At 40.7% G+C, this 12,825-nt stretch overlaps 1 protein-coding gene across 3 annotated transcripts in view; it reads right to left on the bottom strand.

Moving 5' to 3' along the window:
- Positions 1-12,825, bottom strand: part of RGS6 (regulator of G protein signaling 6) — a 262,968-nt gene that overhangs the window by 105,713 nt on the left and 144,430 nt on the right. The window lies entirely within an intron of this gene.

The raw sequence follows: 12,825 nt of genomic DNA, 5'->3' as shown, positions 1-12,825 counted from the left end.
GATACTGACAATCCAGCTGCAACTGTGCTTTTTTTGCTGACCAGAGGTGATAGAAAGGTGGTGTTTGCTCCACAGATGAAATGGACTGCACTTCAACCAGTTTAAGGAGGTTCACATCCAGTCCACTTTCCCCTCTGCCCCCACATTAATTTGAATCCTCAATACTGTAACCCTGGGAGAGCTTTCATGTTTCCCAAGGGTCCCAGACAGTCACCAACTTTCTATGGCTTGAGAAGAGTCTAAGATAGAACAGCTGCAGGACAACTTCCCCTGCCTCTTTTTTTTTTTTTGCTAGAATGCTACATGTCCCATGGTCAGCACACAAAGTAAATAATCAAAAGTAAAACAGTTATAGAGGAAAACTCATTGGATTTTCAAAGCCAAGCTACCTTTAAGTTCACAGGCACACACAATCTATCACATACAGAAAGATACACGATCATCTTCAAAAGCCTTGGCAATCAGAGGATCCAATTACTGGGGGAAGGAGCTTAATCCTCCTCCTGCTTACTCTGAAATGGGAAGGGATTTTTGTTCCTTTTAAGGCTACTTGCTATGCATTTACTTGAAGGCAGCACCAGGGAGAACAAAAACTATAAGCACAATACAGAAATTCAGTATCTCCAAAAACTCCTTTCAAGTTAATAAGGTCTCAGAAGTCCAACAAAAATAACCCCAAAGCTGTTGTCTCTGTTAGCTCAAGCAGTCAACAGCACAGCCCCACTTGCTGTTGTTGACAGGTGGCTCAGGGCAGCCAGACAGGGAGCACAGCCCTGATTTTACCTAAAGATTGCTTCCTCACAGATGCTACAAAACAGAACCACAGCAGAGAGGTTACAGGATGAGAGCACAGCCTCTCTGTCTCCTAAAGGCAGCCTAGAGCTCAACATGCTCTCTTCATCTCTGGGAAGCCACTTCATTTGCATAAGCAAGTGAGTTTTTTTTCACAGATTTAACACCTACATTTAAAAACAAGTTTAATTTCAAGCCTTCCCGAGGTGGTAAGACAATCCCCCTGCCAACTTCAGGCACTGAATTTGATTGCTGTGTTTTAACCTCAGGTTACCACTTAACTGAACTGTTCGCACCTTGTTTATATATTGCTTTTAATTTAACACTTCCTGAACTAATTCTCAGTGGGAATGAAATCACAAAGATGAAAATATCCTGACATTTTCAATATATTACATGAGCTTTGGTACTTAGACAGTTAATTTGTGATAGAATAACAATACTTTCTCCACAAACAAATCACTATGAAAATTAATACCACTTTTCCCTTTTGCCAGAGCCTTATGCAAAATTGTTTGCTGATCAGAGCGCTCAGCTTTTTTCCAGTCTGAGGATATCTGAAGAAGTAACTGCTCATCTCTGATACCTGGAGAGGTAATTGCTCTGCTAAAGAGTGGACAAAAAGCATTTCATTTTGTTGAGAGGAGCCTGACAGCATCCCTTGTTATCAACCCAGACCTGCAAGGCTGCAGCACTCCAGCATCAGACCTATGGGGTGACAGGGCAGCTCAGTTGCTTGCGAAGCGTGGACACAACATCTCAGGATGGGTCAGGCCAAAAGGAACCACTGTGGCTCATCTGGTTCAAGCTCCCTGCTCAAGCAGGGTCATCCTAGAGCACATGGCACAGGATTGTGTCCAGGCTCTTGAATATCTCCAGTGAGGGAGACTCCACAACCTCTCTGGACAACCTGTTCCAGTACTCAGTCACCCACACACTAAAAACACTTTTCCTCATGTTCATGTGGAACTTCCTGTGCATCAGTTTCTGTCTGTTGCCTCTTATCCTGTTGCTCAGCACCATTGAAAAGAACCTGACTCCATTCTGAGTCTTAGACTTCATCCAGGAAGGTCAGCAAGACTTACAAGGCAATGAAAGTCCCTCTGTGTTACCAAGTACGTATGTGTCTTTATCTGTATGTACTTGTAGCTGACATCAGGGAAAGATTTTCCCATGGATATTAAGAGGAAACTGCTCTGAAATGTGCTATGAGTACTCTATGTCTACAGGAACACTTTAGGGCTTCAAGAATCATAACATTTGGTAAAACAGTTGTTTTCTCTTTTTCTATTTGAATAAAAAGTTCAGAATGAAAAATGAGCTAAAATAATTACTTCAATGCGGGAAGACTTTTTACTGTTTTGTTTGCTGTAAGCTAAAGGAACCCCAGCATGATTTATGTCGTTAACACTACAAGAAAAGTTCAATTTCAAGCAAAATAAAACTTTAATTAACTTAAAAGAAAGATACATTGTTTTTACCTAAACTATTCCCCATTTCAATCAATCAAGCAGGCACTAGTGCCTCAAATGGAGCCATTAATTTCAGTTACAATTACAATTACCTACTGCATTTTAATATAAAAAATAAACAAAACTACCATAGAGATAACTCCTTCCCAAAAGGCTCCTTCTTTCTCTTGTCTTCTAGCCTGACTACACTAGTGGCACTTACTGCTCTCCTTATTTCAGATTATGTTGGATGTTTCTCTTCTCCTTCCCTTTCTACTCAAATGCCACACCTCTATTCTCTCCTGTTCTCCCATCTGATCCAGACATGAATACACTTCACTCTCCTACAGCCTGCCCAGAATTTTCACTCTGCTACCCAAGAGCCCACAGGATTATAACCCCCTAGTTGCACATAATCTTTCTATTCCCAACATGCTTTTCTTGTGCTCTCCAGCAAATTTCTGCCCTGCTCAAAGAGGACAGCATGGCATACTCAAAGAAAAATATGATGATAATTTTATCCTTTCTTAAAGTTATAATCAAGTATTAATTAAAATATTAAAAACCTGTGTCTAGCAATGTTGCCAGGTTTTGTTCAGTTCTCTACAAATAGATCTGACCCTTTACACCAGCCTTTGCTTTGCACCCACACAATATTCGCAGATATAGTATCTGCAAGCCAGACCCACCCTGGATCCAAATTCCTGCTGAGCTACAGAAATTTTTCACAAAATAAATTCTGTAGGGACAAAGCAGGAAAAAAAGTGTTCATTACAGCTTCAAGCACGGAGGAAAACAAAGAGGGCAAATGAAGTGTGAAGGTCACTTTCATCAAAGCTTTTAATCTTAACTTTTAAGAGAGTTACCTAGACACTCAAGTGCTAATGACTCTCCCTTCAGCTTCTGCATGTCATTAAATACCCCTTAGGCTTCCCTAAGATGGGGAAGAAGATGGGGAATGAGAGTCCTTGGACAGCTCATTTCATCAGGCTAGGAGGCAGCAAAAAGTACAACAAAGCACTCCTCATTTATCTTTCCTAAATGAGCAATCTTCAGTGAACTAATTTCTGCCCAGAAAAAGTCATGGTAAGAATGAGCAATACTTTTTGGGTTTTTCCCTATGCTGGGGGTCACCGCTATTTCAATCTAGTCTCATTTTGTAAAGAGAATTGTTATTGTTCCATCCAAGTGGATTCTGGGTCAGTATCTCCACAAGAAAGGCAGAGAAATTCATGTGTCTGCTGTCACTGTTAGCTACACACTGTAATGTATGCCTAACAAACTGGATCTGCTTTTCCTCCTGACTGGTTGCTGACAAGTCTGCTCCCTACATTTATCCAGAATGTTTATATTTCTCATTATCCCACTCTCAATGCATTGAAAAGGGCCTCTGGCTTCAGGACCACATTAGTGGAGACATAAACTACTGCAGGTAGTTTATAAGAGGTTACCAGCATATTCTGTTACACAGAATGTGATGGGAATTTAATGCATATATTGCTAGCGTTCATTAGACCTTCTTTTCCATCATCAGCACTTTTGCTGGCCTAAGAGGGCTGAAGGCACAAAGTAGAAGACCTTGAATTTCTGTCAGAGCCAAGATGTCTATCACTGGAAGATGAGAAGTCCTTTTTCTGAGGCAGGACAGAACATGACATTTGTTGATGCATTAGAATAACTAAGTCATAATACAACAACAAATGTCACAACCACAGCCTGACAACTTTGGGTCAGTGTCACCCAACATCCCATTACCATTTAAGAGGAAAAACAACTCTCAGCTTTGCAGTAGCTTTTCTTTCTCCCAGCACCAAGGTAAAGCAGGCACTCCTTCTGCAGCAAGTTAGAACACATCTTGCTGAGCCCTGGTCAAGGTTGGCCTTGAAGGTGACACACTGAGGGAAGGGCAAGTTACACACGGAGGAGAAAAGATACCAGTTCCCACCTCCTGCAGCCCCACACCCAGACACCACCAGCAGCTAATGGAACTCCCTGGCTCAACTCACTCAGTTGTGGCTGAGTGACACATAATGATGTCAGAGGCCCTCACAGTCCCATTTTTCTATTTTATTTTGTGAGTTAGTGAGGAAAACAGTGCCCTTTTCATACTCTAGCATTTGAGTTAGATGTACATATTCCCTTGGACCCAGGAAAGCTCCTGCTGTCTATTTCTGAATATTTCAGTATGTACCAGGTGCCTGTCTGATTACTCACAGCAGCTACCCTATCCCTGGGGCCTCCTGTCACCAGCTAACCTGTGGCTGGAGAGTCTCCAGGCATCACTCATCAGTGCCAGCATTAAATGTACAGGGTTAGAGAGTGCTGTGCAGTTGCAGAGATGCTCTCTGCCCTGGCCAATGACAGCTCTCCTGCGTATTGGGGGAGCTGGATGGTACATGGAGCAAAGGATCAGTCTGTTAGCAGCTAGCCTGATGGCAATGATTATAAGCACATTTGATCTCTTCACTGAAATACAAGTTTAAAAGAGCCTGTTTCTCACAGTGCCAGCTCTTACTCCCCTAAATGCCTCTGACACTACCAGTGTGCCTCGCATTCTGCACCTGCTGACTCCTGCCACGCAGCCCACACATGCACAGACAAGGAAAGTTAATTTGACAAGATGCCTGAAGCCAACTTGCTTCACTGGTCTAGACAATTTCACTCTGCTCAAAAAACAAGAAGAAAAAGCTGAAAAATAAGGGCTATACAGCTCCCTTTGGCACCCTCAAGGGAGAAAGAACAACCTTGCCTCTGAGACAATGCTGGAAAGCGGCAGAGCAGCACTGATGGAAAATTGTGGTGTGGCCCTCAGCAATCAGCATCATCTGCGTCTGTCCCAGTCTCCTCTCCTACGTAACAGAGACAATACTGAACAAGGGTGCTGAGACTTAATTCAAAGATGTCCAAGGACTTGGGTTGCCTCGAATAGCAGATGCCACACAACTATGAAATATATGCTCCCCATCTCTGACAACCTTCCACAGTCCCAGGAAAACCAAATGGCAGCAGAGCACAGATGTGTCAGCTGGCAGGGCCATTTGGCTGCTTCCCTCCTGACCAACAACCAGTGACAGCTGAAGTCAGGCCACTTGTGGAACTTGTGCTCTTCCTAATGGAGCTCTCTCTGCTTCTTTTCAAATTTCAGAGCTTATTTCAAAAAAAGGCAGAATATACCACATATGTCCCTCAATTTTGAGTGTGTTTCACAAAGTGCTAACTGTGATCTTCAGATGTTTATTGGGCTGGTGAAACACAGCTAATAATGTCACCTTGAAAACAGTAACATGCTTTAGCATTTATATATCTCTACTGTCAATAGGAATGTACCAGTGAAGAACAGCCACCAAGGCATTTGTCATGATTAACTGTCTGCTGCTGCTAATCCAGCCAGAGCTCCACAAAAGTGAACATCTACTCACAAGTCATCACAGGTTTCACCACGTCAATTGGATTATACAAAACAATCCCTAGGGAAAAACTGTGACACTTACTCAGCTGCTGAGGTGCAGCACCAGAGTCTGGAAAGCACCAGGCAGCAGTTTCTTTATCAGACCGTGCCTCCCCTAACACAGCCTACAGTGTCAGCTCTGCACAGCATCCCCAGCTTAGGCCTGGGCTGAGTTACAAGAAAACAGTCATGGAAAATGAGAGCTGGAGCTATTCCCCTCAGGCACTATATGCACAGTTGGAAAACAGGGTTTAATATTCAGCAGGAAAAAAAAAGCATAGCAAATTAATTCAGCAAACAGAGATTCTCCAAACGAGCTGAACTAATGCAATTTTCTCCCTCCCCAAAAATCAAGCTTTTAGCCCATCAGTGTCAACAGTGAGAAGCAGAAGACATCAATGTGTCAGTGTTATGCAAACTCAATTTTTCATTAAAAACATTTTGACAGACAGCTCCCGATGAGCTCAATTTCTACATGAGCTATAATTGCTTAAAAGAGGAAGCTATTTTGGCATGTTAGAAAGCTGTGTAAAAATAAAAAACTCTTGCTTATTGATTGTGCTACTGTAATTACAGTTGCAAATGCTTGGGCCTCTGTTCTGCTACGCATCATAACAGAAATGTCTTGTGAACAGTGCTGCATTTTTTCCCCATTTCTACATTTATGGCAAAGATGCCACATATATGCACATAATCAGCTTGAGAGATCTTACACCACACCACTGAAAGGATAGCTGCTCTAATTAGAAACCTTCTAAGGCTAACTCCAAAACAGACCAAATATTTACTTTGTTCTATAAGCAAAAGTATTAAGCTTTTTAAAATAGTAGGAAAGTATCATAAATATCCAGTGAAAAGACAACACGAATATTAAATAAAAACTCAGTGGAAACCAAGGGGCCACAGAAGTGTTACAGAGGTGTGAAGAAAGTCACACTTTAAAAAAAATACCACCTCTGCCACACAGTATTTATTGAATAGGTGTGGCTTTTGTTTAACTTACACACTATTCAAACCGATGCACAGAAAAACACACAAATGCAAAGATTATTTCAGGCAGGAAACCTGTAGGATGGAATGATCTACACACTGTTTCTCAGTGTGTCATCTAAATTGAAGGAATCACCACTTTGGGGGGAAAAGGGAAGAAGTTAGTCCGTGTCCTTTTAACAATGCTGCTAAGGGAAGGCACTGGGGCTGGCACCATTTGGGCTGTTTGTATCTGTCAGCTTGTGACAGAGTGGAACCTTCCAGACCATTTCTCACAGGTCACCAGTCACCTTGTACTAACTGCATCTGACCATGCCATCCTCAGCAAGACTTGAATGGATAAACCTGAAGTGCTCTGCAGTGACTATCTGCAGAAAGAAGACTAAATCAAAACAAAGCAGCAGCAGGGGTTGAAACATGAAGAAGTGAAGTTATAGCAAGAAATCTAGAGCTGCACTTCTGGTAACATATACACCATAGTCCCCATATAACAAGAGGTGTTTGAAGGAGCATAGGAGTAGATGCTTTCCTTTGATGTGGTTTACTGAAGTCACTGACTGCAGGGACTGACAGCATCCTGCTGCCTCGCTCCAGCCAGGGTCCGACGCACAAGCTGCCATGGAAACAGTAGAGATTTTCTCTTCTGTTGCATCACTGCCCTGAATGTAAAACTATGCAGGTCTCCAGACTGCTCATACAGTGACGAAAGAGGAGCAGAGCAGACGTCTACCACAGCCCTCATGGGGACACTGCAGCAGGGCAGGACCTGCACGGGAGCTGGCAGAGCCCTCCCACTCCTGCTCCCACACACACGGACACAGGCGGGCCCCTTGCCCAGCCCACCGCAGGCAGGGCACTGGGTGAAGCCCATCAACCGCATCTCAGGAATGCTCAGAAGCAAATCTGTGACTCTGCTGCCATCCAAAATAACCCTGCACAAACCAACTTGAACTGACAAATTCCAGAAGTAAGTTTAGTTTCAACAGCTTTGATTTTGCCAGGTCTACTTTTGGGGGTTAGCTACCTGAATTTCACTTTGAGTTCTGGCTATCAATTCATCATTCTCATGCGGGACAAAACTATGTTGAACCTTGGGGGTTTTTTATTCTAAAACAATTGAGAAAGCTTCTGAAATCTTCCAGCAACATTGGGTTGAGTCTCCAATTTGTAACATTATTCAAGGACAGTTATTCAAGCCACTTTAGAAGCGCACATAAGAATCTTAGTACTACACTGTGGTCTGTGCCTGACCTGGCATGAGAAAACAGGACCTCATGTGATGCTGAACTTAAGATTTATAAACATAGTCCTCAAAGAAAAAGCTCACTTTCCTCTGGAGCATGAAATATAGGGCACTTCCAGACAGAAAAAAGCCAATCAGTGGTGGGTCACTAATCTGTTACCATGCAGGAACTTGCAGTCCCCAAGTCTTGATAAAGTGAAGAGCTGATTACTGCAGCCAGATCACTTCAAACCAAATCCACAACCCCAAATGAACTCACATCCACACTTTCCAAAGCTGGGAACTGGACAATATTCTCATGGCCCATCATTCTACTCAGGAATTGGAATCACAGAGCTGCCCACCTCCCATCCCAACTGCTTGGGGCAGGCAGGGGAGGAAAGGACTATCCAGCCACCTTCTTCCAGCACCTCTGGCATGTGACAGTTTGCCTTCCAATGCAACAGGGTTCAAAAGGCCATCCCCGAGTCTGGCAAAAATTAAAACAACGTTGAGCAAAGGCAAAAAAACATGTTGTTCCTCATGAGTGTTTTCTTCCTTTGCTACAAAATGTAGCAACTGTTACCTAACTGCTCTGAAGTAATTCATTAAATATATTATTTATTGAAATGAAATACAGATGCATAAATATTAAGCAGATAAGAAGTTGGGATGCAGTTGGCAGATGCTCAATCAGGGTTTTGGCATTGCTACTGCTTTCTTTAAATATCTGAACAATGATTAGCATTGTATCACCCCAAACACTCAGGGAAGGTTGTGTTGTTCTCTGGGTCACACTTTTTAAAAGCAAAATAGATTTTCTGTGCCACTAACAAATCTTTAACAGGCAGCAATCTCTGCAGTTGAAGAGGGGAAAATTATCTGCTGTATTCCTGACCTTATTCTGCATATAAGGGAAGAAAACAAAAAACCCAGTCCAATTTAAAGTGACTGTTTTCTACTTAAAATGGTATGGTCTGAATTTGCACTTTGATTTAGACCACACAGCTGAGGGAAGATTTGTGTCCATATCCTTGTGAAAGGGCAGAAAGGTATTTGTGGTGAAAAGGAGGACATATGAATCATAAGACAAGATTTTTACACTGTGGACTTCTTGATTCAATCTGAGCTTCATCAAACCACGATCAACTGTAGGCAAAACAAGATGAAACTAAGCAGGACAAACTTGAGAATATTATTATTTAATAAAAACTGCAGCGTACTACCATTTCATGTTCTTTTTGCAAAGCTTTATAAGGATGTTCCTAACTTCTCCCACAGTAGTGAAGATACTTGGAACCATGCAGGAAATAGTTTACAAGTTATTTCTGGTATGAGACACAAAAGTTGGGGTTTGTTGTTCCTGAAGGGAAGCTGTAGCACTGGCACCAAATCTCTACCATTGCCTTTCCTAATGAATTGATGAGGGAAACTATCCAGCATATCTCCTCTTTCTATTTTGTCAGGCTCCTGCGGCTTAGCTAAAATAAATTATGCAGAAATATATATACTTGCTCACAAACCGAAATGTTTTTCTTCAAAACAACAACAAAGTGGGGCTTCAGGAATATTTTTCTACCTTTTTTTCCCAAATATTCCTCTGTGTATGTAATACTGTGACACATAATACAGTGTGACAGGTCATTTCATGCATCATTTAATTCTTTGCACTGCAAAGTGCCCTACCACAGTAAAGATAAGTTACATCCCTCTTGCCTCCAAATGTTCTGGACAATACAAAGCAGAGAAGTTAATAAACTACAGGAAAGACAAGGAATCCTATTCACTACAATCAAAAGTTTGCTTTTGGTTTCTCTTCCTCTCCTTGTGATAGTGTCACCTTGTAATTTCTAATATTGTTTTTACTCATAAAAAAAAACCAAACAAATAAACCCCCCAAAAAACCAAACTCAGGGATAAAAGGCAAAGACAAAGAAAAGCCCAAAGTTTCCACTCAGGATGAAAAGATACCACTACATAAGAAAATGTAATTTTTTTTGAGTTTCAGTACAGAGGTAGAGGCTTTGAGAAGATTTGTCAGAGAGTGAAAGAATTAAGATTTAATTATTTTTGATTCCTCTAAATCCAAATATTTTTTTCATATTGCTTTTTAATACCTTTTAAATACATCTATTAAAAAAAAAGCTTGGTTTATGACCCAAATACATACAAGATTACCAGTTTTAGAAACACCTCGGTTTAGCCCACAAAGAGACAAAATTGAAGAGTTTAGCACTGTGAGACTTTCTGTACTAGCTCTGGGAAGGAGTTCCAAACAAAAAGCAGTCCCACTGCTGTCCACCCACACCATGGCTAAACACTACAAAGTATGGATGCAATTTTCTTAGTGAGGTTATAACATTTGGGCAGTTAGCAATTATCAAAGTGTTTTTCAAGTACTCTGCTTCACTCTCTGATGTGTTAGTGAGCAGTACTAAAATGAAAAATATTAAATAAAATTTAAAATCTGAGCATTAATCAAAACAGATTGCATATTGGCTGACAAAGGTTATCTTAATTTGGCAATTCATTTATTCAAATATGCTAAATTATGCTAACAGGAAAGTTTGCATAACATAGGACTCAGAGAGGTTCTTTAACTGAGCCACTCAAGTGCTTTGGTCCTTGACTTTGATAGCAGCTATTGCTAGAATGAAAAACCCAAACCTCACAGATTGCTCAGTAGAATGCATACATTAAGAGTGCACATGACTCTCATAACATGATCATCAGTACAGGACTTGTTAACATTTTCATGCACTGAAACTACCATTTATTATGTCAAGATTGACTGGTGCTTTCCCTTTGGCAAAGAAAATGTTGCAGATCAAACAGTAGTTTTGAGTTCTGCCACAACTCAATTACAGTCCTCACCATGGATGAAGTTATTTACTTCAGCAACAATTTTATGATTTATTCAGTAGTTCTATTCCTGTTAGTCCTGAACTTTTTAGTAATGATATCGCTAAAGACTGTTGCTGTCCTATTGCCAAGGTTCCACACCTTCTCGATGATATCTCATAAGCAGCTCCTCACAGCACTGACTCCTTCTTCTAAGCACAGCCAACAAACTCTATCTCCCCTCTCATCCACCCAACCTGCTCTTTTATAATACCCCTCTTAATTGAATACAGCTGTGGCCTATTAAGAGCAGGCTTGTTCTTAATGCTTGATAATTAGCACAGCTGTAACTCTTTAGGGGTGAGATTACTTTCACCACTGTCTCTATTCTCCTACCTTTTATCTAACCACAAAAGACAACAAAATTTATAACACCTTAGAAAAAGAATAATTTTCCTTCTTCATACAAAAAGAGTTATAAATTTCACCTCCCCACTCCTAACATTTTCCCTCCAAATTCCTGTTAATAATAAATCAAAGAAAACATTGCAGTAAACATGTGGCAGTTAATAAAAATTATGCCACATCAGCTGTTTTTTTAAATCTCAGCCTCAAGCTGCTGTTTGATTCCACTGTGACATTTAATGCAGCTAATGCACAAGTGGGGCTCTGCTGTTTTAACCCCCTATTTTAAAATACTTGTCAAAAATTTTCTGAAGAGAATCATACATGTCCTAGCCCTGCAGAACACTCATGCACTTTTCTTGAGCAGAAATGGCTAAAAATGAACCCTGCCAGAGACACTGATTTTAAAGACTTCTACCTCTTGACACCTAACCAGTATTCTTCCTAATCTGAGGGGAGGATGAGGAGGAATTACATGTGGACTGGAAGTCAGAAACTCTGCAAAGAAAGGTATTGTTTACTTTTGGTACTTTATGATACAATCTTCTCTCCAGGGCACTGTGTAAGAGACAACTGAAGACACAGCTCACAACACACAACTGCCCAGCAAGGACACAAGGCACTGTCGCCTGCCTCTCCTGCCAGCAGACTACACAAAAGGACATCTCTGGCCCTGTAATGCCAACTTGCTGTTTTATTCACTGGGAAAGGACAGGACAGAATAAAAAGAGCAGACACTGCATCCTGTGGCTACAGCCTGGTGGCTGTTCCAACATGTGAACACGGCAAGTGAGGGAGAGTGAGCTGCCTCCAGAATACAAAACATCTACTCTTACCCTTTTTTATACCACTGCCATACAAGATCTCTATCTACACATGGGTGGATTTCCTTCCTTTCAAACGAAGAAAGCATTTGCTCCAGATCATAAATAGTAAATAATCCTTTTGCCTGACACACCTAAGTTTTCCTCATGGATTTTGTGTTCAATTAGCTCTGTTTTCATGGTGTGGAGGGAAAACATCTAGCACAGGTAATAACACCATAAACATACTAAATTTTATTATACAGGAGCAACTGGTCTACAACATGGTTTTGACTTCAACTCTATTGTAATTTCCCAACCAATGGCTTCTGTTCTAGTATATTTTGCTTGTAGAATATTGCTTGATTTAAGAAAAAAAATGTTAAACACCTATACATCTCAGCTGTACAAGAGTGGTTAGCCAGAATATCTTTTTCACTACATTTTTAATGTTAATGCTTGATGCCAAAAGATGGAATTGTTAAATACATGTAACTATGTTACAATAGTTGATTTTTTTTTTTAAATGTAGAATGGCAGCTGAGAGACAGATGTGGTATTTGGTTGTAGTTCACATGTATTTAACTACTGAAACAGAGTAACATACTAAGAACAACACATAAACATGAGTTTTGAGCAGCTAGAATGACAATATAAATCACAGATCACATTAAAATTATTCGCCTTCCTCATTCCAGGATAGAATGAAACTAATTTTACACACAGATGGGAAATACATTTAATGGTTTTCTAAATAAACTGGGATCATTGTTTTATGATGCTTACATTGTTTTCCCATTCCAGATTTCATAAAAACATTTAGGATCCTCAGAAATGTGACTTTGACTTTTAGATACAAAGGACTTGCATGTT

This window comes from Passer montanus, unplaced genomic scaffold, assembly GCF_014805655.1.
Source record: "Passer montanus isolate IOZ18808 unplaced genomic scaffold, ASM1480565v1 scaffold18, whole genome shotgun sequence".
Classification (NCBI taxonomy): Eukaryota; Metazoa; Chordata; class Aves; order Passeriformes; family Passeridae; genus Passer; species Passer montanus.
Note: the sequence above shows the minus strand (reverse complement) of the source record. Positions and strands in the feature narration are given on the sequence as shown.